The sequence below is a fragment of the Sinohyriopsis cumingii genome, chromosome 5 (assembly GCF_028554795.1).
Source record: "Sinohyriopsis cumingii isolate HCF-2022 chromosome 5, ASM2855479v2, whole genome shotgun sequence".
NCBI classification, from domain to species: domain Eukaryota; kingdom Metazoa; phylum Mollusca; class Bivalvia; order Unionida; family Unionidae; genus Sinohyriopsis; species Sinohyriopsis cumingii.
In genome coordinates, this window is record NC_142965.1 from 10,164,965 (window position 1) to 10,177,498 (window position 12,534).

Here is a 12,534-nt window from a genome sequence, read left to right on the forward strand (position 1 = left end):
ACTTGTATGTGCGTTAGTTTACCCGCCAGACGTTTCATTGAGGTTGCACCGTCTCTGCTGCTGTAATGTGTGAGTAATTAAATCATTATTATATCAGTCTCCCAACCAAATATTATATCAAGACCTATACGATATCGCGATCGAGGATCATGTCAATTTAATGTTATAAATCCGTGTGGGGTAGATTGTGCTTTTGAAAAGAAGTTTTTGAACTTAATCGTGTCCATGTCCCCACAACACCAAGTTGGATGAATATTTCACAGAGTATGTGTATAACTCCATTAAACACAGCTAAAATTACTTCTGATCACTTTAGGTATTTGTGTATATCACTGAGTAACATACATAACATCTGTATTTTTATGTCTGTCTCGATAAAATATCCGAGCTGGATTTGATTGTTTGTTCAGCATCACATCATCGTATACTAAGAGATTATTAATAAATCGATCGAGGTCATCCACAGAAGGGGCTTCATCAATATCTGTGATAAAATTAATAATATCATTGCCGTCCTCATCACCAATTTTGCATTTTCATTAAAATCTTTAAGTACGTCGTAGCATCTCCGATCATATACAGATGGTGCCACTAAATATAACGTATCCCACTTCTGATATCTCATCATCAAATTAAGCAGTAATTGTGTTTTACCCGATCCGGATGGACCTATTATTATCATTCTGATGAAATTCGGTAATACTGAAATATGTCTGACTGGCTCATGTTTTCGTGTCGCTGAGAAATCAACAACATCCAGGTTGTAGAAATATAATAAATAATATGGATTTATATTGTGTTCGATGTAGAGCATCCACCCTCAACAGTGGATTTATAACAATAATAACAGAAAATATAAGATTGCACTTAGTGGCAAGTGTGTGAAATGTGGTACAAATAAATATAAATTTATTTCGTCTCGTATGAAGACAGGTGGTGATACAGCCACTTCATTAGGAAAATTACCAGGAGCTGATTGGGCTAAGTATCCAGGAGAAAAACATCTTCCTTGATATAACTTTTGTGGCCATGGAACCCGACTTGATATCCGACTTGACGAGGGAGATCAACCAAGACATGGAGAGTATCCAGTAAATGCGATTGATCAAGCATATCACGTTCATGATGTAGCATATAAAAATAAGGATTTACAATAACAACATTTTGCAGGTGTGAAGTTGATTCATTCGTTAAATTCCATTAAAAAAATAAATCTTTCCGAAAATCATTAGCTATTTGGTTGCTTAAGATCTGCGATGAAAGGTAAACTAGTATTAGGAGCCGGTAATTAATCAACCGATTATTATAAAATAATGGAATCGATTTATTATAGTCCAAGAAGATATTGGAAGAGTAGAGCAGCGATTAGTAAACTCGCTGATGCAGCAAATGTTCCACTTTATGTTGCTGCTAATTGGTTGGCACGACAGGCAATATGGCAAATGGAGCTACCACCACCTAACAAAATTCAGCATGCACATTTTGATGTCAGCACTCCTAATGAAGTTCATCAAGCAGATATTTTATTTTTACCACACGATGCTATTAAAATTGTTAGACGTCAATCACGTACATACAAATGCGCGTTAACCGTCGTTGAAGTTGCAAGTAAGTATAAAGAAGCAAAACCACTATGAACTAAAACAGTAGCTGAAGTTGTATTTACTTTTGAACGAATTTATCAACGAGGACCCTTGCGATGGCCACAGTTACTACAGGTTGATCCTGGCAAAGAATTTCTTGTTGCAGTATCATCTCTGATGAAAAAACATAACGTCAAAATTAGACGAGGACATACCGCAATTCATCATGATCAGACAATTGTTGATCGATTTAATCGAACACTTGCTGAGCGGTTTTTTGGATATGAATATGCGAAGGAAATAATTCAGAAAGATATGAGATCTCGCGAATTGGTTGCAAGATTACCAAGTGCGATAGCTGCGTCAAATAATAAGATTATTAGTGCAATTTCTATGAAACCCATTAATGTGATTACAAAAAAGTCATATACCAATACAACGACATGACTTATTTTTAAAACAACCAGTACTAGGTATTGTGACTGTCAGACATTTATATGAACCCGGTGAACTTAAAGGTGGTAAAAAAGAGCGACTGATCCTAGTTGGACTGTGACGACACCTAAAAGTTCCTGCCTGGTAAGATCCACGGGTAGACCCGCAATCTACAGATTAGATTCAACTGCTCCTCAGCGTGAACAATTACAAGTAATTCCTGAAGATACTAAATTGCCACCGCGTTCACTTGTGTAAACTAGCACCTCGACGTCGATTACACTCAAGAAAGGTCAGCATTACATTTTCGCGTGTGTGACCAAAATTACTATTAATTCTGTCAACTGTAAATATTCTTGGATTATTATTTGAATACTGCCACAACATTTCTGTGTTGCAGATTGCACAATGATTATTTTGTTGTAGTTTCAGCATCATTCTAAATTCAACATCCAGATCCAAGTCGCGATTATTTTTTTTTGTCACACTGTTTATAACTAACTTGTTTCTTACTATATCATCATTAGTTTCCAGAATTTGATTATTATTTTCTGCAAAGTCTATGACAATTCTCAGCAGCTGAGATATTCTTCCGACTCGAGACACTGCGAGATAAACTACGTTTGACCATTCGATACGATCATCGACGATCCAATCATTTGTATCAGATGTGGTTAATCCTTGTGATGAATGATTATCACTGCGTATCCTAGCGTCCATGGAGTTTTGTCCATAGTTAACGGGCTCTCATCAACATTGATAGAAATTAAAACAATATCATTTAATACAAGATTTTGTTTTTCTGACGATCCTGGTATATCAACTTCAATACTTTGTCGTCATGATCTGTTGGTCGATAAAATAATGGTACGGGTAGATTTGAAAATTTTTCTTCATGTAATATAAATAATTGTTGTTGAAGTGTATCACGAACTATCTTTTCTACTTGCAACTATCAAATCATTTGGTCTCCATCAATTCCAAAAATTGTTAATAGGAGTTTCTGAAATTATCTCGCGCATTATTTCACACTGAACTTTATTCGGTTGTAGTCCGATTTATTTCTGTAACTCTCTTAATTATGGATCAAGCGCTCTATGATCATCAATTATTTCTTCATAATAATCCACAAGGTTTTTCAGTCATTTATGTGGAGAAAATCCAACAATAGGTGGTGGTTGACCATGATCGCCACACATTATCACAGCAGTATTTTTTGTCAACAACCAATCAAAAATATTTTTAACATTTCTAAGGAAATGGTGCATCATTCATCCCAAACAATAATCTTTGGAATATATTTCTCGCACATTCGTTCATGAGTCCATTTATCTCCCTTCCATCGAAAGAATTTGTGATAAGTACCTCATTTAATATTTCTTTCTTTCATTTCTCTCGCTAGTCTGTTCAAGAATAATTTAAACGAGTTGTTTTACCACAGCCACCAGGCCCTTTAAGATAAACTGTTTTATGTCTAGCTACAGGATTATATACAGATAGTGAAGATGATAATTTTGATATTTGATTCTTTTGGTAATAAATATCCTTAATCTCAAAATTCCGAAATCATTCAATCCATTAATATAAACAGTTTCATGTCTAGCTACATGATGGCGCTGATGACAATTTTGATATTTGATTATTTTGGTACTAAATATCCTTAATTTCAACGTCAGCGGATTCAGAATAATTAAGTATATTTTCTTGTATTATTCTCCATTCACCCCATGATGCATAAGTGCCGATATGTAGTTATTCTAGGAATCCTGTATATTTTTGATATAAAATGAATCCGTAGCGACTCTGACAGCAAACTCTGAAACTCTAATGATCAATGATAATAAATTTATCGAAACATGCACGAGCATTAAAGAACTTAAATAAGTAAACTGTGGTGACTCACCATCAATATAACTCACAACTGACCTAATTTAGTTCCATTTGGCAAAAAAACTGTTTCTCGACTTATAAATATATTTCTATTCGTTCTATCAGCAATTATAAAATCAAGTTCAGCATCATCGATAATTAATCTTGTACAATGTCATTTATGATCATATGATCCTCCTTGGGTGAATGTATCGATTATTTTTCTGCCAAGACCTTTTGCGATTTTATTCTCAAAATCAGTCATATCAGGATTTTCATCATCAGAATAATTCTTTTGTTGTGGCAACCAAACTTGTTTCTGCGAACTATATGATATAATTGCTTCACTTACAACTAACGATATCAATATTTTTACATCGAGCATATATGATAGCAATACTGTTGGCGCCCACATTTTTCTGAAAAATGTTTGCCGAACCAGACGTAACAAATCGGATGAAGATCTTCGGCAAACTTAATTGACTTGATACAAACAAATCAAGTCAGGTCAAAATCTGGTAATGGTCCATTTATCGACATTCTGGTCATCTCGTGTGTTGGATGTCCAAATCACTCAAAATATTTAGAGCACTCTACCATTCCAAGAAAACTTCCCGGATAACACGCAACCATATCAACTGAGATAACATCGTTATAAGCATATTTACTATTCCACAGTCCACCGTGTCCGTATTCGACAAAACTTGATATTATACCATCGAGAAATTTTTAAACCGGGTTTTTCTCTCTCTATCTAAATAAGCTGCGACTGACGGAACGGTAAAACGATTATTCAGTAATTATTCAGTATCATTTTTATATTTCAACGCAAGAGTTTTCATTTCTTCTTGGATCGATCCTGTGCGATAAATATCTCCATTATGTCGTACAAACTGATCATAGTTTCCATCATTGGAACTCTGTGTAACCATACTAATACAGGATTACTTTTACTTATTTCGTTAATAAAATCAAACATATCACCGTTATAAAATTTAACAGTTCGATCTCGTGGAAATATTGTTACTGCAGATGTCCACGCGTGCTCATTATGATCAATAATATTTATCGGAGCTCCTTTCCATTTATATTTAGATCCGTAAAATACCTCTCCTGTTATTGTTCTTATTGTGATTGGTAGTTTTAATTTCTTTCCTAATTCAGCAACATCGTTTATTGTAACTCCTTTATCATTGACAGATTTAGCTCAATCATTTATTTTTTTTATGTCTTAGAGCCATTAAACCATTTCCACGTATTGAGTTTGTAAAGTGTTCCAATACTCGTTCTGCTACACAATTTATTTTCGAAAATTTCATTGGTTAGATCATGAATGCTGATATATTGCATATATAAATGCAGTCACATGATACGATCTTTCATAATACGGTGTGTCAACGATAGTCATCATTCCTGGTTTGGAGTTTTTATTTAATTTTACAGTATCTCCAACGCCGTGGTGTTATCGAACCGGGTCACGTTTGTCTCTGATAATCCAAGTATCTTCTACTTCCATAATAAATTTTACTCTGAAAAAAATATGTTTGATTGTCGAGATAATTAATGATCGTCGCCGGTCGTTGGTCGTTCATTGTAGCATCGATGACTTCGTTATTGTTAATAATTCTAAATGTTCACCACACATGAGATTCGCCATCGATGCGAAATTCTTCCTTAGCATCACGAATACTTTTAATTAAATTATTATTTGCTGGACTAGCTAAAGTTCGTCTTCGTAGGTCAGGGGTTCTTCTATCAAGATCAAATATAGATTTAGAAGGTTCAATTGCAGATAATCTTTCAAACTCCATATTATAATTTAAGCCAAATATATATATATATATATATATATATATATATATATATATATATATATATATATATATATATATATATATATATATATATATATATATATATATATATATATATATATATATATATATATATATAATGATTCTAAACAAGGAATAACTATAAATGGCTTATGATAGTTCTACAACCACTTGCAACAAAGCCTGCGTAAATGAATTCTACGGATATCATTTGCAAAGTCTACGAAGAGAAATTTCAGGACCAAAACCATGTTTGAAGTGTGGTGTTGGAGTTAGAGGAGAAACGCAGTTGTGTGTACAACGTGGTAGTAAAAAAATACAGAGAACTGAACAAATATTATGATAAAAAGGTAACCCCGACAATAATGACACAGTTATAAAAGCTATGAAGAATATCTCGCCATATTTTCAAAATAATCATTTAGGCAAATAATGTTATTATATAAACGGAACAAAAAGAATTTATGAAGCATCCTATCATCAAGGATTACGAAGCATCTCGTGATATTGTAATCAGACACTGTCGGCTAAAACACTAGTCGTTAATGTCATTCATATTGTTTATCTCAAATTTACTGTTGAGGGAAGAATAATTATCTTCGTCACAAATTTGTAGACGAGTGTTATAATGGAGCAATCGAAAATGGACTTGTGATTAATCCTATCAACGGCATAAACTAGATAACTCTTAAGATAATTTGCGAGCTGTTAAACAGTGTCAAAATAACAAATTTGGAAATACTGGCTGCAATGATAAGAGCCCAAGATCAGTTGTGTCAGTAAATGTAGAGACTGTCGAAGAAATAATATTTCCATCGATGTCTGCAGCTGGCAAATATTTTGATATTTGCATATCTTCCGTTCAACGCGTCGCGAATAAAATTACTAAATCAGCATTTTCGAAAAAATATAAACAAAAAAATAAATTTCAGTATTGTTTAAGGTAGATAACTCTGTCAAGCTAAACTCTCTCCGGTAGAGTAATTAAGCAGTTACATCTCTTGTTACTGCAATAATATTTAGGGGGCGCTCACCAGTTATGTACTTTTGAGAGAGTGACGTATGAAAAATGTTGTTTGCATTTAAAACATACACAGTGGAGAAAATGTTGGCATACCTCTATACTACATTAATGTAATGTTGATGATATTTCTGTGGACATTGTACTTTTGGAAACTGTACATGATCTAAGGACACTGCTAACTAAAATGACTGCTCCCTTGTGCTACAAAATCAGCCTGAATTAGTCTAAAGTACACTATCCATAGCAGCTACTATAATAGGGAAAATAAATTTTACCAGACTAGACAATGCCAGCTTCTGAAAGTGCAATGAATGAATTACCAAATATATAAAATGTAAAAAAAAAATTATCGGCTCTTTTTTTATGCAATTTATGTCTGAAGTTCAGGAAGTGAAAATGGCCAAGTGGAGCAAGCACTTTTTTTGACAGTTGCACATCTGGAGTAAGGCCAAGCTGTGTAATCTATAACCCATAATACACCCATCAATCATACACCAAAATAAAGGGAGTTCAAGGTTCTTTGAATTATACCTAAGATATACAAGGTCTTTTTTAAATAGACAGTATAACCAGTGAGGAAAGCTGGGTAAATTCTTTTTCTTTAAAATTCTAACCCTATGCAAAATGCGAAACTGTAGAGCGCCACCTTACACGATTTTATTATTGTTGAAGGGAGATAACTAAGCTCTCTCCGGCAGAGTATTTAAGTAGTTACCTCGCTTGTTATTGTGTAATGTTTATACGACTAATCAAGATTTTATTTTTGTCATCGTAACTAATTATATGCAATAATTTAAATGTCTGCGTGGTAATTAACACAATCCAGTTCAAGAAAATATTTGACTTGCCTCTGTTCACTCCTGAATGCACTTCCAGAATGACTGTGAGAGATAATTCTGGCCGTCTTTTATAGTCATGAATACTCCTATGCATAATTTTCCAGAAATGAAATGAGATGTTCTGGAAACTTCTGAAACATTCGCCCACGCAGAACATTCTAACAATTTCCAGAATAACTCAGTCACGTGATTTTCTGGAATAGTCTGCGTAAGCGTATTCAGGACTATAAAAGACGGTCAGAATTCTCTTTTCCAGTCAGTCTGGAAGTGCATTCGTTAGTGAACAGAGGTAAGTGAAATATTTATTTAATAATCTAGAGGTTGTGGTTTGCGCTATACTACGTAATTGTATTATATCGTCTTGGTTGTGGAATATCATTAATTAAAACATGAAAATATAAAAATATCTGATGAACTAAATCATGAAAATTATTTGCGATTTTAAATCATTACAATAGACAAAGTTTGTAGATATACACTACCACCAAATATATTTATTAACCTCATTCAGCAAGCTATGTTCCAATCCTTGGCGACAGTGAATGATACAGAAGTTGAGAAATTCGTATCTCACTCACGCGCAATTGAAAAAATTAGATAAGAAGTAGCTAACGACTACAATATAAAAAATTATTCACGCGTGTGAAGCAATTGAGAAGGATTATGTCTGATTGTAAAAATGAAAGTGTCAGTAATTGTGAAAGTGAAACTTATGGCAGCGATCGATTCAACTTTGTCTGGTGTAACGGAATGTGAAAAGATTTATTTCTCATTATATTTATTCTCATTCAGATTCATTTTTGATAATAATATTTCTTTATTTTTATTTCCGATAATATTTATCATTATTCAGACAAATAATACTAACAGTATCTGAGTCAATTTATCCCTAGCTACTGCGCATTTCAGAAACACGTCACATGTGCGTGTTTTTCACCTGATGACCTCATAAGAATGCTCGACCCAGTGATGCAGATAACAGCCCCACTATAATCAAATCGACTGCTATTGTACACATTTCGGCATATGTCACGCCTGCGGTTGGGAATGATATTGAATGAGAGTTTGAATGTGGACTCATAAACTCCCCGAGCATAGATGAGTTTTGATGTTGATCGCATCTGTTGGGGTGACACTAGAACTTTTATGTCAGAGTCTGATACAGACTTACTGATTGAAACCAAAGGACTTTTATCAAAAAACATTATTTTCTACCAAATACTGAGCCAAAATATTTCTTATTTCTTGTTTCGTTAAGGAAGCCTGTACCTCACAAAGATCATATTTTCTGGCAAGTCGAATCAATTCATCTTTTTTGAAAAGATCTAATTGTTCATGGGTAGGATTTGAAAGAAAGATGTCTACTTTTGATGACATTTTAGAAAAAGCTTGCCGATTTCACTAAAGTTTCAAAACCGTGGGGAATACAAATTTTTTAAAAAAACAAAGTTTTCTGAAATATTCTATCTAAACGTATCCTTAGGACAAGCGCCCAATTGTTATGTCACGTGTTTAAGCACGAATAAACGGTAACACAAAAAAGTGAAAACAACATGCTTTGAAAAAAAAGCATAATAATTTATTTCCTTGGAAAATTCTGTAAAAATGAAAACATATGAATTTACGGTTTTATAGAATTAAATCCAAAATAATCCAAGAATAATCCAAGAATAAAATTTTTAGTAGTCCTGATATCAAAATGTTCTATGATTTCAAGTTCGAGTCCCGACGAAGACTCCAAGATATATGACGATGACGTATAATGTAGTGTTGAAGTCTACAGTTCTTGTAGAAACAAGAATTATCAGTCCGGTTTAGGAAATTTGAATAAATTTTTATAAAAACTGTCCTTGTTCAACAATTTCACATAAGCACACGGATTTTCCAGAAAAAAAAGAATTAATCCTTTTGAATCCAAATAATTTAAAATAACTCCAATCCAAGTTATTTGAAATAACTCCAAACAGCACAACATACAATTTCCATTGTAACAGCCCAACTTCTACTGAGAAAATCTCTCTAAAACGTGGGAGTCACGTGATTATGTTCTAGTAACGCTTAGAAATTAGGTACTTGTTAAAGATCACGTACATCCAGTGTGGCTCTGACGAAAACCAATCGTTTTATTCTAAGAAATATAAGTAAAAATATGTTTACATCTTAAACAAGTAGTCCCATCATCACCTTGGCAACAGCCAATCATTTTAAAATAAAAGTTGAACTTATTTACGTGGTTGCTGCTAATTTTGAATCAAGGTCAGGATCTAGATCAACACCTGGTGTTTATAAAACGAACAGTCAAGGTCAAACTATTTTCTGGAAAAAATATCATTTCCAGTGAATAAATTTACCTTACAATATCATGTAATGAAAACTAATATAAAAAACTGACAAACAATTAAATTGAAATAAATATATATTAAATCAGATATAATTAAATCAAATCTACATAAGTTTCCAACTTAGAAATCTTCAACAGGAACGGTGTTCAAGCACTGAGGCCCAACTGCTGAAAGCCCAGCACAGATATTCTCGCCCGTCATTTAGATAGAGAAGACCAGAATACCGAGGCAGCTCAGATATTCTCGCCCGTCATCAGGATAGAAAAGACCAGAATACCGAGACAGCTCTTATATGGTGAGCTCAAGCAGGGAAATTGGAAACGTGTGCGCCCCAGGAAAAGGTAAAAGACAACCATTAGTGCAATCTGATATGGTATGGAATCCAACCCCGTGAGCTGGAAGCCTCGGCCAAGGATCGGTCTACCTGCGCAAACTCATCGCAAAAGTCCTTGAGGATGACTGCAGCCACCAACAACTCACAACAATGAGAGAATAACGGCACATCGCAGCATACCAGACCATCACGGCTACAGACTACGCATGACCATCCTGTAACATCCTGTGTGCATCCATCTTTGGACACAGGAGCCATATGTATAGCCACAGTGGGCTGCCCAACTTAAGTCATCATCGGACACGATGGACAACCGAAGATCCCATATATAAAAAAATACTGTACCCATTTTATTCTTTGTTTATTTGTTTTCTTTTAAATCCTGTCTGTGCTTAGATTAAGACACTATAGTTTTGTGTCCAGTCATTAAATCTATTATTAAATATACGTGTGAATATGTTGACCTATACAACCCAGGAGTGTTTTCACCCCATCATCCAAGTTACCCGTTTTAGGTAACGGTATGTCTAGAACGTCAGACCATATTTCTGGAATGTGATCACTTTAAAAAAGGATTAAATAAATTAGAGAATATGTTTAAAAATATGTCTTGTCAATGGTAAAGAAACTCATTAATAATTATATCTGCACCAGCACTGCGGCATAATTTTATTTGATGTAAGGTCTTTTCTTTCTCTTGACGGGAAATACCTTTAGTTATTATATTAAATATGACATAAAACTCTTATGTTGCATATCTTTCATTAAAGTGGACATCATCTGAATTTGGTATAAAAAGTAATCATTAAAAGTGTTTAAAATAGTTTTCAAAAATATTCATGGTTAAATTTGAAGGTTTAGGATTCGCATTAGGTTTTAACAATTTCCTGCACATTTTTGCATCATTAAATTTCACTCTCTTTACTCCTGATGGTTTTGCTTCAGCTAAGTCGTGCCTATAATATCGTATAAGAATTGTATAGTTGGATCATATTTACAATCAGAAATGGCAACAGGACGAGACTTAAAAGGATTTTACCCCACGGTCTGGTAATGACTCGTATGTTTTCTGGAAGCTGCTATTTTTAAAAGTGAATTTGGCACATTCTATTCTTTTTTGCAGAGTCAAATATGCTACGTTTTATATTGGAAACCTATTGTTATGTTGCAAACTTTAAAATTCCTGGTGAGTTACTTATGTATCACCACGGTTTCCAAGATGATTTAAAAAAAAAAACGTTTCACTTGCGTATCGTCATAGCAATAAGAAATGATAATTTTCGGAAAAAGGTACAGCTTGCCCAGATGACTCAGTATTTTTTAAGGACAATATTTTTAAGGACAATATTCTTGAGTGGAGGTCCCGGGTTACGTGTCCAGGTATGGTAACATTGAAAATCAGTGGCTCAGGTGTTATAGGAACTAAATGTTTGGTGGCCAAGGTCATTTTTCAAAATAACTTGAACATATCTGACTTAGGGTGAATGTCAGATGTAGGGGTGAAGGTTAAAGGTGAGGAGTAAAAGTCAAACGTTAGGGATAAATGTCAAAAATCTATTAATAGAAGTGCATCTGAACCTACCAGTACAATACTGCTAATAGTATAACTTATCATGACATATTGCGTTTCAAGAAAGCATAGCACGCCAAAGATGAAATTTGCTCTACTTTGTGATGCTTCGGTGTCATGTCTTCAAATATGTCCTTAGGGCTATAGGTATGATAAAGATTCAATAAATAAGATCGATAGGCCACCGACGGCTACTATTTAAGGGTCATTTTTAAAAAGAACAAATTATTTTTAACTTTAGCAATTTGTGATACCGTTTGTTTGGTTAATTGGGATTGTAAAATATCAGTTGTATTTGACACATAACGATTGTAATTTAAAGCACAGAAACTGTATAGGTCGTTTTTCGATATTGAAGTCGTCGTTATCGTCATCTTCGTCATCATCATCATCAAAAAGCTTTTAAATCACAATACGTTTAATCGATTAGTGATTTGTTTGTGTTAGAAAACAATAATTTGTGCCTGAAACACACAAACCATTATCAATTCTTTAACAAAATATATTTATCATGATCGCCTTTATAATCATAATTATTGCTATTGCTCTCACGTGCACGACATTAATCATATATGTAACATTTGCTCATCCTAACGCACTTGAAAGCCATTTTACCATTCTTCGTTGCAGTATAGTGGAATAAAATTATTAGGTGTCACTGTATAATAATAAAATAAACGCTTACCTAAGGTTTTCTGCATAC